The sequence below is a fragment of the Hoplias malabaricus genome, chromosome 14 (genome assembly GCF_029633855.1).
Source record: "Hoplias malabaricus isolate fHopMal1 chromosome 14, fHopMal1.hap1, whole genome shotgun sequence".
In the NCBI taxonomy this organism is placed as follows: Eukaryota; Metazoa; Chordata; class Actinopteri; order Characiformes; family Erythrinidae; genus Hoplias; species Hoplias malabaricus.
In genome coordinates, this window is record NC_089813.1 from 27,977,010 (window position 1) to 27,992,221 (window position 15,212).

Genomic DNA, 15,212 nt, shown 5'->3' on the forward strand with positions numbered 1-15,212 from the left:
CTGTGGGAGGAATCCGTAGCACCTGGAGGAAACCCACATGGACACGGGGAGAACACACCAACTTCTCACAGGCAGTCACCCGGAGCGGGAATCGAACCCACAACCTCCACGTCTCTAGAGCTGTGTGATGCGTCACCACCTGCTGCGCCACCGTGCCACCCAATAATAATACTAATTTAAAAAGAAATGAAAATAACATTTCTGCATAATTAAAGAGTATCCACAGGAAAATGTGTACTTGCAAAGTCGTTAGAATCCAGATTTTATGCTTCTGCTGCACCCGGATTAATATGGTAGCTGAATGCCTTGAGTGCTACATCAGCACTTCTTTGTAACACTGCTGTTCACTAAACTGTGAAGCTTAATACTTTAAAAATGAATTAACTTGGGTAAAGCACCTAATTTAAGTTCTAAATGTGATGCATACCGTAGCCTTTTTTTTTCTTGAGTATACAGTCAGAATTGTAGTAGCCACCAGTAAATGTGTTTTTTTTTTCTTCCAAATATCATTATGTGTGAATGAATTTTAAACATGCTAGGGTGTGTGTGTGTGTGTGTGTTAAATTGTAACTACAATGACAAATGCAAGGAGTCCACAACTAATGGGCATAGGATCTGGGTGGGTACATGGGCTCATATATATATATATATATATATATATATATATATATATATATATATATATATATATATATATATACGATTTAATTATGTTTTCTGTCAAGGCTGACTGCATCCAGAGTCCCTTGCTGCTTTGCCTCAAAGCTACTGGCATTTGCTTTTTTAAGAAATTAGGCATATGTTAAGGGCGTATTTCATTAGTTGTATGCCGAAGCCCAGCGTTGTCTTGGAAACTGTCAGGCAACGGTTAAATACAGAATTCTGTTTTGATTAAACCTGTGATCGGGTAAGAGGGACGGTTTAATTAAAAACAGGATCTGGTTATTGTGTTTGGAGTTACACATTTTAAAACCGAGGACAATGTATTTGAAAGTATAAAAATAGTACATCAAAGGTGGTTAACAGAATGCTAACATGCTAGTCAAAGGTGCTTTAGCATCCGCTAAAGGCTAATTGCATTGAGGATTAATGTCTTTTTTAGCATGTGTCTGCATGCAGCTGTGCCTGTTTAGTTAAGTGAAGTTTCACGTGGAGCACCAAAGTTACCATGGCAACCCAAGGTCAGAGTCTTAGCTTAGCTCTTAGCTCTCTGTGTGTGTGTGTGTGTGTGTGTGTAACACGGAAGGGTCTTATTCTCAATAAATGTGCAGTATTTATTCACTATGTATACAATTAGATGTAATCGATTGATCTGAGTGTTATACTGAACTCCTTATGGTGGCAACATTGCAGTAGGCCTACAAAATTTCGTTGCAATTACGTCACCCGTCCAAAAGATGTCAGTAGTGTCGTACATTTTTTTATCACCTGGGTTTAGGTGTCGAATTAGAGTGCATCGTTTCAGATTAGAAAAACGGTAAAAAGTCTGGACAAAATGTTTATTATATCCCAGAGTAGTACTGCAGAAATTTCTGGAAAGAGATTTTCTAGTTTAAAGATTAGGGAAACTTAATATGAGGAAGCTTGAAAGTGATCTGCATTTTTTCATGTGATTGCAGGAGAATGCCAACTTTATTAGTACAGTAGTAGCAGTCTTCAAATCATTGTTACTGCTGAGAAAATGGATTATACAAATACTGTCAATGACTCATATAAACAGGACAAACACTCAAACACTAACGTTATTATTACTTGGCTTTCAATAGATCTTCCTTCAATTTGACGTCTTTTCACTGGAACAATAAAAGAAATCACCCATACTTTAGTGCTGAGTAAAGATCAAATAAATGTTTGCAATTTATTTGACCAAGATAATAGTTCTTGTTGCTTAATATAAATTTCACCTAACCTTATGAAAATAGTTTATCGTATGTACTAGGCCATTATAACCCTCTAAAGGTAATTCACTGTTAAAGGAGGTCTCATTAAAGGTAGGAAAAGTAAAGACGACCATCTACCAATGATTTACAGTGGACCATCCAAATAAAGTTATTAAATATTTTATGAGCCAATGAATTATGGTAGGAAGAATGTTGAAGTGTATATGTTCATTCAGAACATGCAGGGAACTATGTTCAAACATTCATTTGTGAATCACTATCTTTGTGTTTAGCTATACAGTTGCTGGTCATAAAATTAGAATATTACGAAAAAGTAAATTTATTTCAGTAATTCCATTCAAAAAGTGAAACTTGTATATTATACTCATTCATTACACACAGACTGATATATTTCAAGTGTTTATTTCTTTTAATTTGATTATTATAACTGACAACTAATGAAAACCCCAAACTCAGTATCTCAGAAAATTAGAATATTACTTAAGACCAATACGAAAAAAAAGATTTATTAGAAATATTGGCCAACTGAAAAATATGAACATGAAGAGTATGAGCATGTACAGCACTCAAAGTTGGAGCTCCTTTTGCCTGAATTACTGCAGCAATGTGGCGTGGCATGGAGTCAATCAGTCTGTGGCACTGCTTGGGAGTTATGAGAGCCCAGGTTGCTCTGATAGTGGCCTTCAGCTCTTCTGCATCATTGGGTCTAGCGTATTGCATCTTCCTCTTCACAATACTCCATAGATTTTCTATGGGGTTAAGGTTAGGCGAGTTTGCTGGCCAATTAAGAACAGAGATACCATGGTCCTTAAACCAGGTACTGGTAGTTTTGGCACTGTGTGCAGGTCGCAAGTCCTGTTGGAAAATGAAATCTGCATCTCCATGAAGTTGGTCAGCAGCAGGAAGCATGAAGTGCTCTAAAACCTCCTGGTAGATGGCTGCTTTGACCTTGGACCTCAGAAAACACAGTGGACCAACACCAGCTGATTACATGGCACCCCAAACCATCACTGACTGTGGAAACTTTACACTGGATCTCAAGCAACGTGGATTCTGTGCCTCTCTTTTCTTCTATCAGAATTTACTTTAATCAGAGAACAAAACTTTGGACCACTCAGCAGCAGTCCAGTCCGTTTTGGAAGCGAGACGCATCTGACACTGTCTCTTGTCTCTTGAGTGGCTTGACACAAGGAATGCGACAGCTGACACCCATGTCTTGCATACGTTTGTTCATGGACTGGAATTACTGAAATAAATCTAATTTTTCATGATATTAATTATTATTTTCATGACTAGCACCTGTGTGTGTGTGTGTGTGTGTGTGTATATATATATATATATATATATATACATTCTGTTTGAAACCTAAGCACTTTTGTGAGTCACTCTGAATAGGAACAAATGCTAAATGCTAGTATATATTTATCTCCAGATTAAGCAATTAATCCTCCTCACCGAATGTGTAAATCTCTGCCGTGTGTTTCCTCCTCTTGTGCCTCAAACTCATGGGCCCCTCTAGAGAAAACACAAAGACTCCATACATAGTCAAATTGTGTGTGTGACCCCAGTGACCTTGACATGAGCTCCCAACAAACCCTACCCCATTAAGATTTTCACACACATTTAAACATGCATTGTCTTTTTAACACACGCTTACACACATAAGCAGTGATAAATGATACAGATAATACAGAACTTCAAGTCTTTTACCCAGGCAAATTGAACAAGATAAAGTCAAATAAATCACAGCAGAGGAAGATACAGCTTATGCTTCCAGGGTTGACAATGCTTAGTGCCCCAGAGTTCTGTGTATGCAAAAATTGCTCACTTTTGTATGTATTTGTTTTCACTGCCACAGTTTGCAGCCTCGCTGTCTCCAATAAGATAAATAAAGTTAAATAAAGTTTAAAGTTAAATAAAGTACTGCTTCTACAACTTCTTCTATTCCCTTTTTAGTCTTCAGCTACTAACTTTAACAAAGCATAACATGACAGGATTTTCACGTGTCCTATGTAATATCAGCACATATTTGTCTTGATTTATGCTCTTTTTGGCTTCTTTGGCTTTTAAGCGATTGAAAAATTCTCCAATGAAACATGTTAAAATGTTAATTGTTCTAAAAATTATGACAGCAAACATGTGCATTCACAAGCTCAAGGCACATGTGTGCCTTTTGACAGAGTGTCATATAGACTCCTCTTTTGTGTAGAAACTTCAGGCTGTTAAACATGCATGAGTGAATGTAAGCATTACATACATTGAAATATGTAATGAATCTCCAAATAATTGAAGGTTCTTTGTGGAAATATGTGCCAGTTGTACATCCCTTTGCACCTCCTGTCATTCAGATTCTTAAGCCATCATCTTGATTGCATTGAGAATTCAAATTGTGGATTTGAGATGGGGTTTTTGGGCTTTAAACGCAGGCACCACATATACTGTGGAGGTAGTGGATTGCCTGTGACATGCGTAGAGTGACCCCCCGTGGTTGCAGAAAGTTCCACTACACTGGGCGCTTGATGAGCCTGATCACACATGCCAGTGACTGACCCAGGAGTATTGTCCTCTGTCCACCCGCTGTCTAACCTCTCTTTTCTTTCTCTACATGAGCCCAACTGACCCTCCTACCACTACACCTCTTTGTTTTCTCTCTTTTTCATTTTTTTGTTTTCAATTATTTTTTTTATCTTCAAACAGATATCCATAAAGAAATTAAGGTACACTGAGAGAAATTAATGTACGTGTGCTATATTTTATAGACAAAAAAAAACATGCTTCTTTAGGGGACAATTTTACAGTTATTTAAACAAAAAAATAAACACAGATCCTTAAACAGTTCTTAATAAGCAACTTAAATCTTTTAGTTACTCATACTGTGCGGTCATTTTTGCAATAGCGTTGTAGCATTATAGTGTTTTTTTTCAATTTTTCAGTGTTCAAGTACTGCACCATTCAAAGCTATGAGCTTTTATTCTCTTCTGTCCAACTCTTGGAATTGTTCATTGTGGCTTTAAGCTCATGTGCAGGAGCTTCCAGGCATTCCATTTTTTTAAAAGCTTTTCTACAGAAATTACACAAGCTGTGTGCAGAACTGAACCTTTCTATCCACAGTAGGTGCACCTTAAGCTGGTTTGTAACAAGTGTCCAAAAATTTTGGATGTGTGTATGTGCATGTGTACAATTATGAAACCACCTGTAAACTTTACACATTTAAGACGTTAATAATTTAACAATTGGATAAAAATGCATGCCATTTTCAGCAATGTAGTGGTAGGTTGAATTACCTTCAGCAGTAGGTTGTGGTTCATTTTGGAGTGATTGAATAACCGCTACTAAATATTTTGACTCTGAGTTAAATTCAACAATTTTTTCCAAGCCATATTAACATTAAAGGCTAAAAAAGGCTTAGGCTAACTATCTCGAACTCTCTATGGAACACTAATATTTGCAATGCTGTCTTCATTGTAATCATTAACCCCTTGCTCACTCAGCGAGGTTAAATCAGAACCTCACCTGTTTGCTAAAATTAATCTTTAACAACAGGACAAAAATGTCAAAAGTGATATTTGTCATTCAGCTTTAAGATGAGTAAAGGTTTGCAGTGGGTCCAGAGCCTACCCAGAATCACTGGACTCGAGGCAGGAACACACCCTGGAAGGGCACCAGTCCTTCACAGGGTGACACACACTCACACATTCACTCACACGCGTACACTTTTGAGTAGCTAATCCATTTACCAACATGTGTTTTTGGATTGTGGGAGGAAACCATATTATGAAAAACCAACATTTCAGTGCCTATGCACTTTCATTTGGAGATCTAAAGTGCGTGCAAACCTGCAAACAATTTGACATAGTAAAACAATATGACACAGACATTTTTCTTCTCCAATCATGAGCAAATATGAGGTGGATTTATGTTAAACAGACATGACCAAAGCAAACACAACAAGAAACAGAGCCAAAACAAGAACTAAGAAATGAGAAAAACAGCAAAATGGGTGAAAATGAGTGGAGTCAGAACAGAAATGCCCCCCCAAAAAAAATAAGCGGACAATAAGACAACTGAGTTAAAAAGTAGTTTCTGTGTGTCTCGCTTGAGGAAGCTGCTTGGAACTGTGTGTGAGCTGTTTGTGCGGCTCGTTGTCATTTAAAGTAACAGGTGCTGAAAACTGAAAACAGAGCTGTTTAGAAAGGAGAGAATGGTGTTTGATTGCTTGATTCTTGATATATTTTCATGAAAGGCAAGTCACAGGTTTTTCATTAAAGCCTCAGGCAACTGTACTAACTTGTGGAAAAGGGCTGTAATAGGTCCCTGTGTGTTACTTTTTAGGGGGAAAAGCCATTTAACTGTTCCCTGTACATACATGTGTCCAATCTATTGTATACGACTTTACTGCAGTTCCTTGCAGTCATATGGTTTTGAATTGTTTAATTTCAGTAGACTCTCTCTCACTGTGGAAAATTTCAGACTGAATGCCAGAAGAGGTATATTAGCACACTGGTAATGAGAAGTAAGTCTTGCCTTCTCTCCTTCACCTCTGTTTTAAATTTGCCCCCCTTGTGCCTGCTGAAGGACCCTTGACCTTTGAACAAAGCTTTCCCTCATACTGACCCTCTGGTGAATTCACCACTCTGTCTCCTTTTCACTTTTGTCAAATTTAGAATTATCTGGAGTGGAAATCAAGCTACTTGAATTAAACTGAAAATTAGATTCTACATTTGGTCAGAGTTAATACATACAGGCATAAACTTCAGTGTAACACTCTCAGAACTACAATACTATGCAAATTCAAAGACCACTCTTCATTTTCCCCCAGTTTGTCAACTTCAGGAAAAAGGTGGAAAACATATTACACCAAAGTTCAGTTAATTTTTGACTAGAAATATAATATGTGAATGGTGTCCTCTGACTTGCACAGCGCTGTACACTTATGGCATTGTTGGAAAGTGATCAATTTCATATTAATTATATTTTATTCTGATTCTCATACTTTGTTTTAGATCACTGTGAACTGTTTCAGAGTTGTTTCTTCTCTGACTGTGTTTCATCAGTTTATAATCTTGATGCTTGGGGGAAAGATTGTTTATAGAACAATTGAGGGTGATAACATTTTCTATAATATGGGTATGCTCCCACTGACGCTGGGAGAGTGTGACCAAGTCACAAGAAACATCTCTGTAAACTATTCCATGTCTACTTTCAAATAATTTAATAAATTAATTTTATCGGGATCAATCTGATTAAACACCAAAGTAAACAGAATAATGTGAATATAATAATTAATGTTTTCATAAGGTATTTTTCGGTGTAACTGACAAAAGTTGAAAAAATATAACAACATAAAAATACAAAATTACTTACATTTATATTGCACTTTTCTATGCACTCTAAAGGGCTTCGCATCCTTTAGAATATTAGCAAGTGACCTCAAACCCCACCAATGAGAAGCATCCACCTGGATGATGTAATAGCAGCCAATTCATTATAGTATGCTCACCACACATCAGCTATTTGCACAAGGCTGGAAAACACCCTAAACAGGACAATAGACCATCACAGGGCATCACACACTCAGACATTTGGACATATTAGTCAACCAATGAACATTTGTTATTCTACTGTGGGACATACAAGGGAACCCAGGGAGACATGGCTCTAATACAACATTCTCTTTACAGACAGTGAACCAGTGTGAGTATTGAACCTAGGAACCCAAGACCCTACTTTTAGCAGCAACACTAGTTGTTGTAACAATTGCGTATTGCTAGAAACAGTCCACAATACTTAAATAATGGTTTAATAATAATAAATAGTTCACAAATGTTAGATACCCACTGAAGTAACAGGCCACTGAGATCCACAAATAAAGGCTGTTCCAAGAGCTAAACTAAAGTGAAAGGGAGAAATTGTGGAATAATCTTCCCCTGGATATAAGGCTCTGCGTCCTCATCTTCTTTTAGGAAACACCTTAAGACCGAATTTTATTCTCTAGCTTTCTTAAACTGTGATCATGGGTAGTGTGTTTTGTCTCTGTTTTTAATGTTTCTTGTTACTGTTTTGTGTCTGATTTACATTCTTTTATGTGAAGAACTTTGTAGCTTTGTCTTAGAAAAGTGCTATACAAATAAAGATTACTTACTAATAGTGACTTAAAAATGGACAATGTGGGAAGGTTGCCTTTTGCAATCCCTAAGAAGTGGTCAGTCTGATAGAGGTGTCCTGACAGGCATTTAGCGCGCACAGGATCTCACCACAATGTTTGAAAACAGCATTAGTGGGAATGGTGTGTGAAGCTTAGTGGTGGAGGTTTGTGGTCGGTAACTTGTTATCTACATTTACATACATTGAGGAAGGAGGGACTATGGAGGAAGAGGCAAAAAGCCCTTTCCTTTTCAGAGGCATGAGAAATGTAGTCAACCCACAATCCCATACGTAAACCATTCATTCACTTCTCTGCATGTGTATGTCAAGAAACAGAAAATGTTCTAAACATTTGTAAAGTCCATTTTTGACAAAACTTTATCTCACAAGCCTGCAAGCCTTCTCCACTCTCTCGCTCACACTCAACATATGAGGTTACTGACTGAGGTTCACTAGATCCCCCACAACCATTCTTCCATTGTTACTCTTTTCAGAAGGCTGTGCTTGAATAGATCTACTACTACTATTCAAAGGGAAGTGGGAGGACATAAAACACTGCAGTTTTAAAACCCCCTTATGTTTTGAGGACCTCACATTCCAATCCACAACTGGGGTGCCATTTTTTTTTAAACCAGCACTTGTGTAACTGTCACCAATTCCACAGTGCAGGGTCTGATAATGATGCCCATTATTTTTACAATGGTAATGCTATCATGATATGACAATAAATTTAACACCTCAAAGATATACAACACAATAGGCTACTATAGTACACTATATCATTCTGTCCGCTCTGCATGTGTAGGTGTCATGGTATGACGTAGGGAAACTAAGAGGCAGAAGTAAATGCGCAGATGACAATTTATTAAACAAGAGAACATGGAATAAATAATACACCACAAGACAAAACCCAGACTAAAAATAAGACTATGAAATCAAAAAGGAATTAGCTAAGGGAAAACAAAGATCTACATTAAACCTAGAGTCTAAGCTAAAATGGTGAACAATACAGTAAGGAACACAGGACCTAGAATTGGGTAAACCTAAATACAAAAACAGACTGGGACACAAGATCACACAAAGAAACTATTAAAGGAGTAAAGACAGAAAACTAATCTCCAACAGAACAGAAAAAGAACATGATCAGAGACAGAGACTAACCAATGAACTAAATGCTAAAACTAAAACAAAGACCAAGAGACAAACACAGAGACCAAAGCAGAAACAGTTACAGACAAAGACCAAGAAACTAACTCTAAAAGCATAAAGATTTACAAATCCTGAAAACAAAGGACTTTAGAAATAACTGGATAAACAAACAAACAAGCAGACTAAGGAACACAAAAATCAAGAACTAAGAAACAAGAGACAACACCCCAAACTTGACCAAAAGCCTGGTAGACATAAACAATAACCAAAACCAAAAATGGACAACAACCACAAACACTAAGGACAAGTCTTACACACAACTGACAAATTGAGAACACCTGTGAGAGTCACATGTGAGTAAAGGACAGTAACAACAGGGTGAGAGGAATGGGCGTGGCTAGGGAGACAAGAATATGACCAGATAAGAGAAAAGCACCAAAATACAGAGGGACAAATTATGACAGTACGTATGTATTTGGGGAGTAGAAGAGTAGGATAACACCTGATTATTTTAGTCTAATTTCACAGTCAGTAACAATAATATTGCCCTAGCCAGGGAATTTTCATCCTGTCAATACCACAGCATCAACTTCTTAAAAAGCTAGAATATTGGTTTAAATGTGGTGAACACATTCTATAGGTTCCATAACTGAAAATAAGCACATATTTTGCCGTAAACACCTTTACTTGTGTTATTTTGTATGTTCTACCAGGTATAAAGTCTCAGAACTTAATTCAGTTGTTAGGCCTTAAAGATGACATTCATGATTGTAAACTGGTCTAATGTTTTACTAAGCCCTGGTGTCAGTAAACGATTAAAGAAACAAAGTGGCTCTGTCAGACATTCTAGGCTTCCTCTCTCTCTGTTCACGGCAGAAAAACATCAAAGAGCTCTCCAAACATAGAAAATCATGAAAAGAGATGAGGATATTGCTTTATTCCTGCTCCATATGTGGGTCATATTCCATTATTTTTAATGTTTCAAGTTAGGAACCCATTCTAAATTGGGGCTGCATGCTACAAAACTAAACAAGTTGCAAACAAGTTTTATAAACGGTGGTATTTCAAATAGTAAGCAAACACTTAGAGAAGTTAAACTGCAGCCACATACACAGCAAATTCTTCAGTGTTAAATGAACACTACTAGTGTTAATTTAACACTCTCAGTGTAATAATTTAACACTCTCACTCTCACATTCTCTCTTAAGTTAACACTAATAGCGTTGATTTAACACTGGAGAATTTGCTGTGTACAAACAATAGTCATTTTTCTCCTCAAGCATACCATTCCAACTTAAAAGACACGGAGCCTCCAAACATAAACAAGCAAGAGAGAACTAAAGTTCCCCACAACCGTAGATGTTCATTAGGACTCTTTAAGAAAGCCAATCATAGTCATTAGGAACTGTGAGCTGATGAATATTCCAGTAAATTATTAATTAATTTCCAACATTCTGCTTACACTCAACAGCCATGGACCCTATAGGCAGAGAAATGCTGTCAAGATCAAGATCAAGAGATGGCAGTTAAAGAGGTATAGTGTAATAAATAGTTATAACAGGTTTTATCAGTCTTATAATCACATAATCAGAGTCTCTTTAAGTGGAATAATTTTCTAACTCTGGTGATTTGGGTTGCAATCTTTTTAAAAACTACTTTTGTAAATAAACCTTCCAAATTAAATGTTTAGAAAGAAGGTAAATCTGGAACATGTGATTTTGTAGAAACCAGTGTGTATGCCATTTTTGAAAAGAAAAAAAAATCAATCAGAAAAAGTCCCACCCTCTACATTCAGCCAATATTCCTAAGCCACTCTCCTCATGTGTCACTCACATGTTCCCAACAGCTACACAGATGTTCACTCTGTTTGCCCTCTGGCTTCATCCTGCCTTTTGTTTATTTATTTATTATATATATATATATATATATATATATATATATATATATATATATATATATATATATATATATATATTTAATATGTATATGACCAGTCTGAAAAATATTAATAAAGGTGCAATATGTAATACTGACATTCATTCATTCATTATCTGTATAATGAAAATCACTTTTCCAATTCAGGTTTGCGGTGGGTCTGGAACCTACCCAGAACCACTGGGCACAAGGCAGGAGCTCACCCTGGAGGGGGCGCTAGTCCTTCACAGGATGACACACATTCACTCACACCTACTGACACTTTTGAGTCACCAATCCACCTACCAATGGTTGTTTTTGGATAGAGGGAGGAAGACAGCTGGAGGAAACCCACGCGGACATGGAGAGAACGCAACAAACTCCTCACAGACAGTCACCAGGAGCGGGACAAGAACCCATAACTTCCAGGTCCCTGGAACTGTGTGACTGTGACACTACCTGCTGCGCCACCATGCCACTGTAATACTAACAGCTAGCATTTAAAATGGGTATTGCAGCAAATTTAAAACACTACAGAGAAATTTTCCTTCCCAGATGTGAAGCTCATATATATTGCCAAGTTGATAAAAACTGAAAACAGCACAATACGAGTTTAAGAATTTTTGACTTTCGGCTAAAAAGAATATGCCATAATCAACCTGTTTGCACAGCGAAATATACATCATTGAACTAAAATATCTACCTACACTAACAAAAAGCAAAAAGTTAACTAGCTGCCAGTTTTTCTTGGATTTTGCTGCTTCATATTTGACTTTCAGGTTGCATAGTGGCACAGCAGGTAGTGTCACAGTCACACAGCTCCAGGGACCTGGAGATTGTGGGTTTGAGTCCTGCTCGGGGTAACTGTCTGTGAGGAGTTTGGTGTATCCTCCATGTGGGTTTGCTCTGGTTTCACACACGGTGGATTGGTGGGCTCCGGACCCACCGCATCCCTGAACAGTATAAGCCATTACAGACAATTAATGAATTAATATTTGGCTTTCCATTTATACATTGAATGTTCTTATTCACAATTTCATATTCAAATTTTTAGTTCTACCTCAAATGGGTCAGTTTATGAGACTAATGTTGTTATTCACCAGCTTTTTACTGCAGTTTTATTTTCTATCCCACATTAAACAGGCAAGTCTGAAGAAGTTTTCTTAATTTCTTTGTATGAAACACACAAATCACTGAGTTTGCACCTTTTCTCCATACAATGATCAAGCATAAAATTATGACTACCTCCTTTTTCCTACACTCACTGTCCATTCTCTTAACTCCACTGAGAGCACTTTGTAGTTCTACAATTACAGACTTGAGTCCATCTGTTTGCCACTTTCAAACTGTTCTTCAGTGGTCAGGACCAATAGTTGGGTATAATTTGGATGGTGGAAAATTCTGAGCTGCAGTAAAACTGACGTGGTGGTGCTGTGTTAATGTGTGTTGTGTTGGTATGAGTGGATCAGATGCAAACTGTACAGCAACAGATAAGCAACTGTGAGTGGAGACATAGTTTAGAAACTTTAGCAGCACTGGTGTGACTGACAAACTTATGCCAATGCTACACACTAAAACATATCACTAGTACATCAGTGTCACTGCAGCACTGAGAGTGGTCCACGACCCAAATCATAACTCCTCTGTGGGGGTCCTGACCTTTATAGAACAGGGTGAAAGGCAGCAAAAATATATGCATAGCAAGAGATGGACTACATTCTGTAATTGTATAACTGCAAACTGCTTCTCTATGGCCAGTGGTGCTGAGGTGCTGATGGACCATGAGTGTAGAAACAATGAAATTTGGATTAAGTTCCTCTGGTTGTCATCAGCTTTAGGACTGAAGTGTGATTATCTTGAGTTTAATTTCATAACTTATGAATAAGTTACAATGATTTGTGTCTAGCTTGTCCCAAGGTTTTCAAAAAATGTTCCATCTTTAGAACCTCTTCTCTGCTGAAGCTCTGAATATCCCATTAAAATATTTGTTTAATCTGTCTAAATTAAAAAAAATAATAATAATACTGAAAATATAAACACCAAATTAATTTTGCTTTTAATGTAGATTGTTCGGATGGGTTGATGTAGAAAAGAGTATACCCTTGGCGAAAAAGATTATAATCAAAAACGGTAATAGCAGAGTTAAGTGTTTATCTTACATAGGCTATTTTACTCATATGCGCTGAACTATCGCTGTTTTAGTCAGATGAAATATATCTCCATGTTGACTGTCTTCTGTCCGAGTTTTTGTTTTTCTTTCTTTCTTTCAGGAAATACTGAACTTGCGTTTGTAACTGTTTTTGTAGAGCACCCTATTTAACGATTCGTTCGACATGAAACGTACACGTAATGTAAGACCTTGGCGTTTAAGAATTATGTAAAATATTTAGGATATGAGGCTGATGCAGCAGTAACTGTGTTTTTCAGACATCCTATCATTTCTGCAACAGGTTCCCTGAAACCAGTGGTGGTTGCGAACAGATTCACCAACTCTAGCTATATTTCACACAACCCAGCGTCTCTCGCCTGGTCTACCAGTGTACACGAGTAACACCAGGAACTCCGCCATTTCGCTAGCCTTGAAATGCGTCAATCTTCGAACCAAAATGGGCGCGTTCAACTGCAGCGACATTCGCGCCCGAAAAATAACTGCTTTGCACACAGTGTTATTAACGTTGTTCATAGGAATTAAACAACTGTAGGTTTGGAAGTTAAAAAAAATAACAGTACACATATTTTCTCGCTGGAAGGATATATCGAGCTACAACAGTTTGACTTTGCGAGCGCCGTAATATTTTATAGGGACTGGTGGTGGTCGTGGCGGGTGCTGATTGGGCATGATATGCTGCTTCCCGCACCAGGTGCTGTCATCTGAGGAGGTACCAGGACAGGCCTGGACCCCCTGGGGGGATTATATCTCCTGACTGTCCTGGGCACGCCTGGAGATCCCCAGAAGCTGTTGAACATTTTGAGAGAGCTGCGTTCGACTTATGTCGGAAACTGGAAAATACCACGTTTCCCATTCATTGCGTCCCGGTAAACTCGGGATTATATATGCTGCATTAAAGTGGTGTTGACTTTATCAGAAAAATGAGTTTCCCCCCAGGGTTCACCACATGAACACCCTCTGAAGTAAACTGTAGTCGGACACATTGAAATTTTCAATGCAGCAAGAACTGCCCGAGCTGTGACATAAACACTGCTTTCGACATGGCCGAACAGTAAAATAAAAATAATAGTACAAAAAGTACAATTGATACTTAATTATAAGAGTTATGTCGTTTCTAAACACCTAAAAATGAACACGTTTGTTGTTTTGATATTTAAGTTCCAAAACATGCGTAGAAAAGCTAAAGTCAACCCATTGAACATTTAGCCGTTGATACGACGTTGACTATTAGACGTATTTTGGACGTCCATTGACGTTATTAATTGCCCGCGAAATAAATTACTTGTATAAAACGCATTTTGGACGTCCACTGACCTTGTCGATTGGTCACCACTTAACTAACTTATTAAGATGGATTTTGGACGTCAATTGACGTTTAAAATATGTAATTGACGGACAGACTACTTTTAGACCTATTTTGAACGTCCAGGGACGTTCCTTGTTTAATGGGAACGTTGTGGAGCATCCACATGAACGCGACCAAGTCGGGGAAAAAATTGGTCATCGGAGGAATCTACCACCTGACTTGCACTTGAATGTAGCATGAGTTTGCAAGACGTATCGCGTATATCCTCTTCCCCTGGAGGAACTCAAATAATCAGATAAAAAAAACACTAGTTGTTAATTTTGTTTAGTGGGCGAATATTCCGCTAGTTAAAACCACTTGGTGGTAGATATACACCCTTCAGATGAGCACCCGAGCGCATAATTTGCTTTCCCTATTTGATATATTTTTTAAATTGTATTAATTTATTTTAATAATAGTGCACATTCTCACATTCCTGTTTTTGCCCGTTTCCCCATAGTACAAATGCATAACTTAGCACGAAAAGCTAAATTAAATAATTAGTGAAAAAAATGATGTCAGATAATCCAAAGTCACATTTCTAGCATGTGATTTACAACTAATTCATGTACGAACTGAACTTTTCTGG

At 37.6% G+C, this 15,212-nt stretch overlaps 1 long non-coding RNA gene across 1 annotated transcript; it reads left to right on the forward strand.

The window, feature by feature from the left end:
* The first annotated feature begins 1,052 nt into the window (after positions 1–1,052).
* LOC136665801 (uncharacterized) lies at positions 1,053–11,405 on the forward strand. The gene is made up of 3 exons (XR_010795317.1): positions 1,053–1,181; positions 10,666–10,728; positions 11,277–11,405. It is a non-coding gene; the product is annotated as an uncharacterized lncRNA (long non-coding RNA).
* The last annotated feature ends 3,807 nt before the right edge of the window (positions 11,406–15,212 follow it).